The following is a 14948-nucleotide window of genomic DNA, read 5'->3' on the forward strand; positions in this document are numbered from 1 at the left end:
GCCCTGGACTCTCAGCCGCTGTCCCCGCACTCATCCTAGTGATGCGGCCCTGGACTCTCAGCCGCTGTCCCCACACTCATCCTAGTGATGCGGCCCTGCACTCTCAGCCGCTGGCCCCGCACTCATCCTAGTGATGCGGCCCTGCACTCTCAGCCGCTGTCCCCACACTCATCCTAGTGATGCGGCCCTGCACTCTCAGCCGCTGTCCCCACACTCATGCTAGTGATGCGGCCCTGCACTCTCAGCTGCTGGCCTGCACTCATCCTAGTGATGCGGCCCTGGACTCAGCCGCTGTCCCCGCACTCATCCTAGTGATGCGGCCCTGGACTCAGCCGCTGTCCCCGCACTCATCCTAGTGATGCGGCCCTGGACTCTCAGCCGCTGTCCCTTCACTCATCCTAGTGATGCGGCCCGGACTCTCAGCTGCTGTACCCGCACTCATCCTATTGATGCGACCCTGGACTCTCAGCCACTGTCCCCGCACTCATCCTAGTGATGTGGCCCTGGAGACTCAGCCGCTGTCCCCTCACTCATCCCAGTGATGCAGCCGTGCACTCTCAGCCGCTGTCCCCGCACTCATCCTAGTGATGTGGCCCTGGACTCTCAGCCGCTGTCCCCGCATTCATCCTAGTGATGCGGCCCTGGACTCTCAGCCGCTGTCCCCGCACTCATCCTAGTGATGCGGCCCTGCACTCTCAGCCGCTGTCCCCACACTCATCCTAGTGATGCGGCCCTGCACTCTCAGCCGTAGCCACACTCATCCTAGTGATGCGGCCCTGCACTCTCAGCTGCTGTCCCCGCACTCATCCTAGTGATGCGGCCCTGCACTCTCAGATGCTGGCCCTGCATTCATCCTAGTGATGTGGCCCTGGACTCTCAGCCGCTGTCCCCGCACTCATCCTAGTGATGCGGCCCTGCACTCTCAGCCGCTGTCCCCACACTCATCCTAGTGATGCGGCCCTGCACTCTCAGCCGCTGGCCCCGCACTCATCCTAGTGATGCGGCCCTGCACTCTCAGCCGCTGTCCCCACACTCATCCTAGTGATGCGGCCCTGCACTCTCAGCCGCTGTCCCCACACTCATGCTAGTGATGCGGCCCTGCACTCTCAGCTGCTGGCCTGCACTCATCCTAGTGATGCTGCCCTGGACTCAGCCGCTGTCCCCGCACTCATCCTAGTGATGCGGCCCTGGACTCTCAGCCGCTGTCCCTTCACTCATCCTAGTGATGCGGCCCGGACTCTCAGCTGCTGTACCCGCACTCATCCTAGTGATGCGGCCCTGGACTCTCAGCTGCTGTACCCGCACTCATCCTAGTGATGCGGCCCTGCACTCTCAGCCGCTGGCCCTGCATTCATCCTAGTGATGTGGCCCTGGACTCTCAGCCGCTGTCCTTGCACTCATCCTAGTGATCTGGCCCTGGACTCTCAGCCACTGTCCCCGCACTCATCCTAGTGATGCGGCCCTGGACTCTCAGCTGCTGTTCCCGCACTCATCCTAGTGATGCGGCCCTGCACTCTCAGCCGCTGGCCCTGCATTCATCCTAGTGATGTGGCCCTGGACTCTCAGCTGCTGTCCCCGCACTCATCCTAGTGATGGGGCCCTGCACTCTCAGCCGCTGTCCCCACACTCATCCTAGTGATGCGGCCCTGGACTCTCAGCCGCTGTCCCCGCACTCATCCTAGTGATGTGGCCCTGCACTCTCAGCCTCTGTCCCCACACTCATCCTAGTGATGCGGCCCTGCACTCTCAGCCGCTGTCCCCACACTCATCCTAGTGATGCGGCCCTGCACTCTCAGCTGCTGGCCCGCACTCATCCTAGTGATGCGGCCCTGGACTCTCAGCCACTGTCCCTGCACTCATCCTAGTGATGTGGCCCTGGACTCTCAGCCACTGTCCCCGCACTCATCCTAGTGATGCGGCCCTGCACTCTCAGCCACTGTCCCCGCACTCATCCTAGTGATGCGGCCCTGGACTCAGCCGCTGTCCCCGCACTCATCCTAGTGATGCGGCCCTGGACTCAGCCGCTGTCCCCGCACTCATCCTAGTGATGTGGCCCTGGACTCTCAGCCGCTGTCCCTGCACTCATCCTAGTGATGTGGCCCTGGACTCTCAGCCGCTGTCCCTGCACTCATCCTAGTGATGTGGCCTGGACTCTCAGCCGCTGTCCCTGCACTCATCCTAGTGATGTGGCCCTGGACTCTCAGCCGCTGTCCCTGCACTCATCCTAGTGATGTGGCCCTGGAGACTCAGCCGCTGTCCCCGCACTCATCCTATTGATGCGACCCTGGACTCTCAGCCACTGTCCCCGCACTCATCCTAGTGATGAGGCCCTGGAGACTCAGCCGCTGTCCCCGCACTCATCCTAGTGATGTGGCGCTGGAGACTCAGCCGCTGTCCCCTCACTCATCCCAGTGATGCAGCCGTGCACTCTCAGCCGCTGTCCCCGCACTCATCCTAGTGATGTGGCCCTGGACTCTCAGCCGTTGTCCCCGCATTCATCCTAGTGATGCGGCCCTGGATTCTCAGCCGCTGTCCTTGCACTCATCCTAGTGATGTGGCCCTGGACTCTCAGCCGCTGTCCCTGCACTCATCCTAGTGATGTGGCCCTGGACTCTCAGCCGCTGTCCCTGCACTCATCCTAGTGATGTGGCCCTGGACTCTCAGCCGCTGTCCCTGCACTCATCCTAGTGATGTGGCCCTGGACTCTCAGCCGCTGTCCCTGCACTCATCCTAGTGATGTGGCCCTGGACTCTCAGCCGCTGTTCCCGCACTCATCCTAGTGCTGTGGCCCTGGACTCTCAGCCGCTGTCCCTGCACTCATCCTAGTGATGTGGCCCTGGACTCTCAGCCGCTGTCCCTGCACTCATCCTAGTGATGTGGCCCTGGACTCTCAGCCGCTGTTCCCGCACTCATCCTAGTGCTGTGGCCCTGGACTCTCAGCCGCTGTCCCGCACTCATCCTAGTGATGTGGCCCTGGACTCTCAGCCGCTGTCCCCGCACTCATCCTAGTGATGTGGCCCTGGACTCTCAGCCGCTGTCCCTGCACTCATCCTAGTGATGTGGCCCTGGACTCTCAGCCGCTGTTCCCGCACTCATCCTAGTGCTGTGGCCCTGGACTCAGCCGCTCTCCGATTTGTAGCCCGTCTTTCAGGGACCAAAAACGTGGAAAACCCAATCTTGGCGTTCCCAGTGCTGGTGTGATTAGAATCCCTGCCGTTCCAATGCAGATAAAGGGCTCGGAATCAGGGAATGTCTGACGAGGGACTGCACGGTTAAAAGCGGGTCTCCACAGAAAGAAGAGCAGCAAACCTGTTCTCCCCAATATGTCTGACGGATGCAAAGGTGCACACTTACAGATGCAGCAAAGTTGAGTAGGAGGCGAACAATAGCGGTGTGAGGCAGGCAAAAGAATCTGCAGAATCGTCCAAACCTGGAGAGCTGGGCTCAGAACTCGCACGTCACGCGGCCCACATGAGAACGTTCTGCCTGACTCAAACATGGCAGCTGTGCCTTTCTTCTACTTCAGGAGACCAAGGACCAGCAGCGAGGAGGCTAACTGCGATGGACATGGTAGATGACCACTTGAAAAGCCCAAAAGACATTGGGTCTCCATCCTACGTAGAAAGAAAGTGGATCATGTTAAGGGGCCAGTAAAGGCAGGATAAACCAGGAGCGCAGCGTGGGAGTTTTTCACAGTGAGTGGAGAGCGAGAAGAGCAGGATCTGGGGGAGGTGAGAGAGTCCTGGAAGAGAGATCACCTGGAGGATCCCGTGAGATGCCAAGCAGGAGCCATGGGGTACACATTGGGCCTGGGACTGCCAATGGGATGGGGAGTCTCCTGCACAATGACCCAAGAGGGGTATTTGGGTGATAGACAAAGACTTTGTGGTGGGACCTTAAGGGCAGCTGGAAGAAGATGGACCCCCTAACTGCTATGTCCAAGGCTAGAAGGCTTACACGGCTGTATGAGTCCTAAATCGCTTGCAGTAATTGGGGACGGTGCGGTTTTCCTTATATATAGAAAAGAGGGATGGACAGGGGTCGGGAATCCTGGGCAGGGTGAGAAGAGCGCCATATCCCTCGGGGTCAGAACAGCACATATTCCTTCCATTGTCCTTGGCCAAGATTACTCTGGACCAATAAGAAAGGGTCCAGGCACGTTCGTCCTGATGTGAATTTCAAATCATTGGCAGGGCGCTATCCTCATGTGAAGAAGATCGTTGGTAAAGAAGAAGCTGCGTGCTATATCCTGTGACGATTCTCAAGGTCTCGTTGCTTGCCCCAGGGGGGAGCCTTTTCTTATGAGGCTAGGGAGGTGAGGCCGTTACCCAATAGTCCCCCTAGGGGTAGTAATATGCGGGAGGACCTCATTGGGAGGGACTTCCCTCTCGGGCATAAGGACATCGACCTGGGGAAAGCCTCCATACCACCACCACAGTACATTAACCGCTACCCTCTTTGTCGCCCTTTTCAGCCACCCTTGATAGTGGAACCATGTGCTACTGTAAACCCATGAATGTGACAAGTATAAGACCTACTGAGACGATGAAGAACATGAGATGCATATGCAGTAGCCAGATGAAGAATCAGTCAAGTACTGTAACAAGGTGGCTCACTGGAGGCATGAAGAGTGCCAAAGAGACTTTCACAGATGATGTTGAGGTTACGTGAGGGTGGCGTCAACAGCATAAACAGAAAAGCGAGAAGGGACAAAGGAAACCTGGAGTGCGCAAACAAAGCCTGGGAAGTTGAAAGTTGGAATTCTGCAGCCAGAGCAATCGCATCCCTCCGCGAGCAAGAGACGAAAGGCAGGATGTTACTGGCGCGTCCTGGGAGCTGCCAGGGAGCTGACTCACTTGGTGGTGTGACCGCTGGAAGGTGGACCGTCGGGTCCAGAATCGACAGTGAGACCACAAGCCTGTCACAGAGCCACGCAGGAAGCGAGGACGACGAAAGCACCTAGGGAACAACTGGAGTTGTGTCCCGGGGACACTACAGGTAATGGGAATGTTTGGAAGACCGGGTGGGGTGCGGGAGGAGACCTAGCTCACTCCAAGTGCATCGGGAGGCATCTACCTCATTGCAGTGGTCATACCCGTACCACTGCTCAAAGAGAGTGCATCGGGAGGCATCACCACTGTCACAATAGACAAGACAATAACACTGCTCCAGCAGAAGGCATGGGGGGTCATCTCCTTCGTCGCAGTGGCCCAACCATTACCACTGCTCAAGTTTTCAAGAAAGATACAGAAGAGCCTGGAAAAGATATTTATCATCCAGATGTTAAACGGAAGCCAAAGAAAGCCATGGGCTTTCTACTTCCTGGAGAGATTTGAAGGGACTTGTAGAAGCTTTCTGTAAAAGTGTTGAAGAATAGCTGTGGAGGACTTTGATAAAGGAATCTGGGGAAGGGAGTCATTCCCCAGGCCCTGTTTTGAAGGGAGACTGAATGAATTACTGTTGAGAGAAGACTGAAGCAAGACACCAGGAGAAGGAAGCCATTCTGCTGGTGAAGGAACTTTACTTTTCTTGTAGACTTTTTGGTTTAAGTGCTAGGGTTAGTTTGCTAGGTTTCTGACAGAGGACGGAGAACATATTATTTTGGTGACATTCTGACAGGTCATTAAAGTTTAGTATGTTGAGACAGGGAAAGCCTTTAGTAGTAGGGCAAGAGAGTGTTTTCTTCTTTCATAATAAAGGTTTGTAGCCCCAAACACGGCCCCTCCTTGTCAGTCTCCTTCTGCGCCCCCACAATCCCTATGACTGCAACGTGTAACCTGAACCAAGAAGGTTCTGGGTGCTATAATCCTTCATCAATGAGTTTAATCAAGTAGCTACTAGGCGCTATTTCCCAGGGACTGTTGTGTTTGGAGCACCTGGGGGAGAATAGTACACCCATTATAGTAATTACCTGAACTTTGCAGTGTGCGTGCCCCATCCCGTCACTGTATAGGGGATTACGTCTTGGGGATGGGACTAACCTGTTCCCCTAATCCGTGTGGGTGATTACTCCAACCACCTGCTTAGTCACTATAACTGGGCACGGAATCCCCGAGAACCTGTTGTGTTGAGAGAAGCAAGGAAGAGCCCAGTTCCCTGTGATGGGGGAAAACGACATAGTTATTCTCACCTTGAAACCGCTGGCAGCAACCAATTACAGTATCGTTTTCTGAAAAACCTCAGCCCATGCAGACATTTACCCTGACTACCTCCTGCATCCAAATACATTTGCTTTTGAACCCATACTTCATGAGTCTTGAGGCATGTTTTTTGCTGAGCCCCCGGAAATAAGTTTGCCGAGGCAGCAAAGCAGCCAATGGGTCGTTTGATTGGCCCAGCGATTACTTCCTGTCCTATTGGTTCCCTTTTAGCGTTGCTCTTCATGTACGTGTATGGAGATGCAGCATCCTTCTTGGCTCCACACTGTGCCGCATGACCTCATTTCTGATGTATCCCATGTTCTGTTGCACCATCTGCCTGCCACCATTGCTATGCGCTTTACTCGCCCCTTGCGTCAGCACTTTGCCTCTTTCCAATGCCCCTTCAGGGCTTGCTAGCGCCAAGAAGTGGCAGCCTTGTGTTTGTTGAGGAGATCTGATCCTTCTTCTAAATGTTGCCCGTCTCCTTTCCATTGCCAGCAGCGGTGGCTGAGATGTTGCCTTTGGTTGTCAAGAAGATCCAGTCTTGAGGGAGAAACCAGAGGCAGAGGTACTCACCAGCTCCCGCCCCGGCGCCTGCCCGCTGACTGAATACACGTGAGTACACATATCACACTCAATTCTTCCGTTCACATGTGTTCTTTTCATGGAAGGCTGGCCGCAGTGGAGTGGAGTGGAGTGGAGCAAAGAAAAGGGTCAGTGGAAGTGTTCCGCACCTTGAGTGCTAGACTCAGAACTCGCACATAATGTTGGTAATATTACAATTCCATTTGGGATATATTGACTCTGTCTCTAGGCAAAGCATTGAGGTTTAGATAATTGCCAGGGATCGCTAAACTGCACAGGATTAGGGCTGAAACTGCTTAGAATGGCGTTCCATCTAATATTGCCTGGCCATCACCGCTCTGCTGGGTGCAAGCTGAATGTCCAGGCTGGGTCTCAGCCCTCCACCTCCTGCAAGGAGAAGAACACGGGCATGGGCACAGGAGAAGGGGTACCCATGCACTTTGCCTCCGCCTCTCCTGTGCACTGGCGTACATCTGACTCGCAGGAGTTGGAGCTCCACACCTCGAGGTGCAATGAGTGGCAGGTGTTTGCCTCTCTGCCCGCCTCTCCTAGGCCTCTGCACTCCTCCTCGTGGCTGATGCAGGGGGCGGGGGCACACAAGTCCAGGTGGGCAGTGAGGGCATCCTAATGGGACTCCATCCTCCTCTGCCACTTTGCTTTCTCCACCTTTGCTGATACCTTTTCGTTTGTTACTTTTTGAGTCGATACCCAGCATATGGAATTGTTTGACCAGCTTAAGTGTGGGTATTGGTGCTCAAGCGTTCTAACAGTTGGATTACTGCCCACAGCCTCTCAGTCTCATGCTGTGAATTGGCAGTACCATTGAAGCCGTAGAATATTGGGGCAGGATGTGTGCACAAATACTGGAGGTGTCTCAGAGACCACTTGTTTAGAAGATTTCTGAACTCTGACCTGGAGGGGCAGAGGTTCAGAAGGCCAACCTAGTTTCTTGGCACAGGGTAATCTCTGGACCAGCCAGACCAATCAGGGTAGCTATGGCAGGCGGTCAAGACCAATTCTCAGGAGGGGTGAGGGTGACTGAAATACCTCAATGAGCACACAGAGCAAGGACACTTACAAATTAATCCGGACAGGTGTTAGATTAAACATATAGATGCATTTATTACAAGGCCTTTGTAACATAGACCATAGCAAAAGAATCACAGTATCACTCATTAAACCAATACATCACACACAATACAATATATATACAAGACCATTGGGGTCTAAAGGGTTAAATACAGGAAATATGTCGACAACCTAGATGGGAAGGAAACAGGCAGTTCTGGTAATCTTTAGGCCCAGTTCAACATCACTAATACACCTAAGAGGCAGTCCAAGCCCTACGAAGAGAGGAGCCTTGTGCTCAATAGTACATGCATGTGCTTGTGCCAATGGGCGGAATACGGTCTCTTGAAGGGTCTCTAGAAGCTCAGGAAGGTGGATGAGGTGATGCAGAACAAGTTCCCACTATTCAAGAAGGAACTCCACTGGAAGGCAGAAGCAGTTTGAGAGTGCGGTATGGAGTTGTTATTTCGCAATAGCTGTGGAAAGGACAGGGGCCACTCGTGCATTAAAATGGGCTCTTGTGCTAGGGGCCACCGGTTGGGGTAAGGAGTACTCGCCGGTCCCCGACGAAAGCAGACCCAAACTTTGCCAGTTCAGTCCACTTCGCTGGCAGGTTCGAATGTGGCAAAAAGGACGTCTCGGCACCTTTCAGTTCCGAAGATACAGCGATGATCTCCAAACAGGACAGTGGCGATTTCTCCCCTGCGGGTGGAGGAATCGGCCCAGTTTCACTGCAGCAGGCTTCATGGGCAAGAGGGTCACAAATGCAGCGAACTTGCACAGGTTGTTGCCACGGCAGGGCAACATGGTAACCGCGTTTACTCCAGACCTGGCACACTCGTCTCGCTTCAGACCTGGGAACGCCAAGTGTACAAAATTTGGTGTGAGGGTGCCGGGGACACAGAGCTAGCAGTATACCAGGTTTCGAGGGCCTCCTCGAAACGGCAGCGGTGACAGAGCAAAGCAACTGGGTAAGCTGGTCAGTCCACTGGTTGGCCCAGGGACACTTCCAAGAAAGCTTACTTGCAGGGTTTGATGAAGGTGCCGAGAATCGTTGGTCCCACTATTCCAATGGGTCGAAGTGTCTTCGCAGACCTTCTAGGACGACCAGATGAAGAGGGGTCCCACGAGACGACAGCGGGCTCAGGGTGCCAAACCTTCCATCGGGTCACTAGCGGTTCCTCGACTCAGCTTCGTAGTTGCAGGATACTTGGATCCTATCTTTTGTTCGGTGAGAACTCAGGACATCGACATGGTAGTGGTGTTTTTTCAGCCTCCTCTTTTCCAAAGTTCCCTTCGCGACAAAACGGAGAGGACCCAATGGGAGACAAACACTCACTCCATACGTGGACCAATCATGGACCACGGTGGTCCCAGGCATTCATGGCACTCCAGACTCTCTGGCACACAGGATTTGTATTGGAATCGGACATTCCAGCCCACATCCTGGAGGCACACACACAAGGCATGCAGAAGCCCGCGAAAGCATTGGGATTCACGGGAAAGTGCATGACCAAATAAGGACTGATCTGGGTCGGCTCGACCTGGGGAAGGTGAAGGGGCAAGATGGCCAAAGGACAGGACACAGAACCTCGTGGCATGGCCATTTTGGAGCCAGGCCACCTATTTGTGCCAAACGCGGTTAACATGGCAGGAAAGGGTTAAAAAGAATGCGAAAAGATAGCTGCCACCAGTCCTGTCCATGACACATCTGCACAGTTCATAAAAAGTCCAGCAAGAGTATCTAGGGCCTTTGGAAATTACTATAGACCCAAGTGTGCTGTATAGTAAGATACATTGCACACTTGTTACATGTTGCACAAAAGCTGCAACATGAGGAAAGGACTAAGGGAAACAAAGTCTCCCAGTACTGACTATCTTAAGGGCATGTCAGTTTCCCCATAAAAGGTGAGCGAAAGCCCAGAGGAGTGCAACCGAAGGCTGTGCTTCTCTGGCAAAGTCAGTCAGTGGTGTCTAACCAGCAGCAAAAAGTTTGGGGGTTGACACTTGGAGGGAAAATTACATACAGTTATTAAATCTTTCCTAACACCACTGTACACAGTGGTGGAATTGCAAGGGGGACCCGGAGGTACCTTCATCTACGGTGAAATATACCAACCCGTGAAAAGGTTCTCAGCGGTAGTCTTGCCTCATGCTCCCTGTATCACTCCTTGCAAAGGTCAAAGGTGAGTTGATATGTGCCCACTGGTGTTCAGGGCTTCGGTCTAGACCGTGCACACTTCACTAGCAGGATAATTGCCAAGCCAAAAAAGGGGCCTGCCCGGGTAGTTTTGGGTGGCAGATTGTAATCCTTCATCCGTGAAGTTAATCACCCCATACTCAAAAAATCCTACAAAATTCACAGGTTTGGCTACGATTAATTGGATCATAACCCCATAATCCTGGACAAAGAAACATTCTGTGCTTTCTCAATGTATGTATGAATTGGAAGTTTGTTTGCCTGATACTACGTCTGGTGAAAGGGCGGCCACTGTTCCAGAGCTTCACGCGCCTTCGTCGGGATACAGAATCCTGAATTCAGGACGCCAAGCCCCTGCTGAGTTATTGGAAAGAGTTCAGCAAGCGGTAACGCTGTGGGGCGTATCGCAATGGCAAAGCCAACCAGCGGATGCACAATGCAGTGAAGCCAATAGGATCCTGGCGCTTTACTCTCTGCTCCCGCCCCCCATTATGCGCACTAGGAGGCTATGCGAGCCCTGTGTCGTCACACAAGCAGCAGCCTAGCACACAGCGGCTTCATTTGTGCCAAGTGACTCGCTTCATGCCATCTACCCATGTATCTGTCGCTATAAAGGGGGCAATGCCACGTGCAGAATGGCCTGGGTGGGCAGTCTCCTTGATATTGAAGCGGGATGGACAGTGTGAGATTAGACTGCGATGCACGATGAGCCAGGCCAAGCGGCAGGCTCAGATTTTTATTTTGCTGATCACAGAATAGACCAGTAAGACTGTCTGGGGCTGAAGAGGTTAAGTTCTCACCTCAGCATTTTGCTGGTATGGCGTCAAGCCACGTAACGCGGGCATTACCAGGTGGTAATGGCCCTTGCTCCAGGTTAAGATCCGAGAGAAGCAAGAGATGCTGACACCTGGAAATGACCAGAGGAGGCGCCATGATTGCTGCCAGAACTTTTCATCCAATGAGGGTATAATGTTCTGTCTTTTTAAATTATTTTTATTTAGCACACAAATGAAACCGTGCCACGTAACAATGCTGCTGTCTCACTGAAACCCCTTAACACAGCCAGGTAACAGCACTTCTGCCCTCATCTCCAGCATCATAAAAGAAACTTAAAATAGAGTACCCCCCGCACTCCCCCAGAGAAACTCCACCAAAGAGCCATAACAGCAACTTGAACCCACCAGCTATGAGCGAACCGGCAACGAGTAAAGCTCGGCGCCCTATTGCTGGAGGGCGGACACGAGCGCCGCACTATCGGGCAGGGAGGCAGACACAAGGCAGAGGAGAAAAGGAGAGGGAGGGTCCGCAGAATCACACAGATGAACTGTTCAAGGCGGGCCCATATAGCTTTCTTGGAATGAAGGGACAACAGGACTGATATACCAGCCGTTACTAGCCCAGGGCAGTGCACTTTATTCATTGGAACTCTCAAAACCCCAATGTCCTCATTAAGCTGTATACACCTGGTACTAGGGCCGTCCCCGCCGTGAAAATTGAGTTGAAGGCCAGAATCCAACACGGGCATTTAACGAGTTTCTCCTGCCCATACAGCCTGTCGCAGTCCAAGGATTGGTTCTGTAAAGCCACTATAACCTCTGCTGCTTTGGAAAGCACAAAGTACACAGCCTTTGAATTTAGCCACAATAGAATTGTATTATTCAACATGCAAAGATCACCCGAAACCAACTAACCACCCCCCCTTTTCTTTTCTACACCCTCACACTACACACGCCCAGAGGGCTAGTCAAACAACACACTAAAATCTAGCAAACCGCACACCCCTTTCTAATCATACTACAAACCCAATGCCATGCAGACAACAAACAACTCAGATAGTGGACGCCACCCTTATGGACATAACAAGTCCAGTGCACACAACAAAGCACACCTAGAAAGCTCACGTACACGGGCGCCAGTTCCTCCTGGTTCTGCACGCATCAACAGATGAGCACACATTCTATCCAATCCCTCCCTCCCTCCCCAACCCCACCCACTTTTCTTACAGAGCCACATGAGTGCCTGGGTACCTTGCAAATGGTGGTGCGTGGTATAAATCAACATAACATAACACAAATGTTATTAGTCCCTCAGCCAATTCCCTACAACCGCACATCCAGATTTAGTACTTAAATACGCCTGGACGGTTGTAGAAATTGGCTGCGGGTATAGGACGTTGCCAATAGAATTGGAATGTAGTGTCCGGAACAATCTGGAAACTAATGGAGCCATTGCACAGGCTGCACCTTTTACCCAACGCGGCATGCTGATCCGGCTGGTAATAGCCCAGTGTTGGGGACAATATCGGTATCCGCACCTGTGTCGCTCACACCAAGGTGCTAAGGTAGCTTTACATTTAAAAGATACAAAATATAGACCATACTCAGTGATTCCCGATTGCTGCACTTTGGAAGTCCCTTTTCTTTGTTGATGACGAGGAAGTCATCGGCGAACAAAAAGGTCCCTGGAGATACGGCGTGGCTTGAGCAACTGCTGCGTGAGAGTTGCTTGAGCTACGCGGGCGCTGGCGGAATGGGGGAGTGTCAGGGAATGGGGTGGGGCGTCGACCATGTTGCACAAACCTGGGCTTTTACCAGTGAATACAGCCTGCCTTCCTAGCTTCCTTACTGGGGAGCTCCCCGTCGGGGTGCTAATGGTTCTTATAGCCTACAGCTTGTTCATGGTTCCACTAAATGGACATTCCGGAGGTTATAATTAACTTTAACTGTGTCTGGATCATACCTTTTCAGGGACTAGGTATTTTGTGAATAAACATTTTCAAATCCTGTAGGGTCAGGCCTCTTGGCATTACGAAGGGTTGAATTGCAAGTTGACTCTAAGGTTTGCGACTCGCTGGTTCCCTCGACCTTTTACAGGTGTTATTATGTGGAAATCACGAATACCCCAACATTTGTATGTATACTAGACATATCTGTGTACTGTCCCCATATATTGTTTTTCTAAAACGATTGTGTGATGTTATACTAATGTGAGGGCTATAGTAACTGCTTATTTGAATGTGGGGTAAATATATTGTTTAACTTGTCAATAACTTGATCAGGCAGCTGCTTAGCTGAAAAGTATCTTTTAGACGTTTGCTCTTTCTAATGAAACTGGATTGATGTATTTGCTTCTCTTGATGAAGCCCTCGCCTGAGATGGAAACGAGGGGGGCTTTTCCCGGCGTGCCTTGTCTACACGATCAATCGCTCCCACTATTGAACGAGTCCGTGGGCTCTGAAGCGCACGTTCGTGCTGGCGGGTATTGCTGGCTGCCATCAGCACACCGCCGGCAACCACACATGCAAACCACACTAAGACCAGGGAGGAAGAAATATGGCTCACTTTCAGGGTCCTGTTATATAACAAGCGCGTGCCACGCAGAGGCTGGCGCGGGACGCCATGGGAAATCGCAAGTGTCAAAATAGATGTAAGGAAGCTGCCTGTTACTGGAAACGCAGGTGTGTCAATTAGAAAGCAATACAGCATTAGGGGAGGGGCAAGCCTTCCCTTTATCGCCAGTCTGTGCTGTCCCCAGTATATGCCCTCACTGTTGCTCCCCTCAGCTGACAGTATCATTACCTGCCTAGCTACCACTAGTTACACAAATACTAAGAATGACTGTGCCATGCTTGCGCATCTCTCCGGGTCAATAACTACAAACACTAAGAATGACTGTGCCATGCTTGCGCATCTCTCCAGGTCAATAACTACCAACACTAAGAATGACTGTGCCATGCTTGCGCATCTCTCCAGGTCAATATCTACCAACACTAAGAATGACTGTGCCATGCTTGCGCATCTCTCCAGGTCAATAACTACAAACACTAGAATGACTGTGCCTTGCTTGCGCATCTCACGAGGTCAATAACTACAAACACTAAGAATGACTGTGCCATGCTTGCGCATCTCTCCAGGTCAATAACTACCAACACTAAGAATGACTGTGCCATGCTTGCGCATCTCTCCCGGTCAATAACTACAAACACTAAGAATGACTGTGCCATGCTTGCGCATCTCTCCAGGTCAATAACTACCAACACTAAGGGCCTCATTACGACCCTGGCGGTAAGGGGTTTACGCCAGCGTTAGCTGCGCCGACCCCTTACCGCCAATTACGAGGTCCCCTAGCGCCATGGTGCTTTTAACACCTGCTTTTAGTAGGTGTTAAAATCCATGGCGCTAAGGGACCATGGAGTTAATTACGCCACCGTAATTTACGGTGGCGTAATTAACGCCTTCCCCACTCCCATTATGCCCTATGGGGCAAAAATGGGAATGGGGAAGGGTAAATGGGGATTGGGGACTTACCGCCCCGCCAAGGTCGGAATGGGGCGGTAAGTCCGCGCCATGGTGGTAAAGTCACGGCCCAAGCGGTAACTTACCGCCTGGGTCGTAATGAGGCCCTAAGAATGACTGTGCCATGCTTGCGCATCTCTCCAGGACAATGAACACAAATACAAAGAATGACTGTGCCATGCTTGCGCATCTCTCCAGGTCAATGAACACAAATACAAAGAATGACTGTGCCATGCTTGCGCATCTCTCCAGGTCAATGAACACAAATACAAAGAATGACTGTGCCATGCTTGCGCATCTCTCCAGGTCAATAACTACCAACACTAAGAATGACTGTGCCATGCTTGCGCATCTCTCCAGGTCAATAACTACAAACACTAAGAATGACTGTGCCATGCTTGCGCATCTCTCCAGGTCAATGAACACAAATACAAAGAATGACTGTGCCATGCTTGCGCATCTCTCCAGGTCAATGAACACAAATACAAAGAATGACTGTGCCATGCTTGCGCATCTCACCAGGTCAATGAACACAAATACAAAGAATGACTGTGCCATGCTTGTGCATCTCTCCAGGACAATGAACACAAATACAAAGAATGACTGTGCCATCTTGCGCATCTCTCCAGGTCAATGAACACAAATACAAAGAATGACTGT

General features: G+C 52.2%; 1 protein-coding gene across 8 annotated transcripts in view; it reads left to right on the forward strand.

Moving 5' to 3' along the window:
- The window catches only part of ARHGAP32 (Rho GTPase activating protein 32), a 1621198-nt gene that overhangs the window by 528492 nt on the left and 1077758 nt on the right, over window positions 1-14948 (forward strand). For 4 of the 8 annotated variants that reach the window (XM_069614162.1, XM_069614161.1, XM_069614166.1 and 1 more), the window contains one exon: window positions 6639-6755. The gene's annotated coding sequence lies outside the window, so the exon portion shown is untranslated. The remainder of the gene's footprint in view (window positions 1-6638; window positions 6756-14948) is intronic. The other 4 variants (XM_069614164.1, XM_069614163.1, XM_069614165.1 and 1 more) reach the window with 1 other exon arrangement.

The sequence above is a fragment of the Ambystoma mexicanum genome, chromosome 9 (genome assembly GCF_040938575.1).
Source record: "Ambystoma mexicanum isolate Mex_15411 chromosome 9, UKY_AmexF1_1, whole genome shotgun sequence".
Lineage (NCBI taxonomy): Eukaryota > Metazoa > Chordata > Amphibia > Caudata > Ambystomatidae > Ambystoma > Ambystoma mexicanum.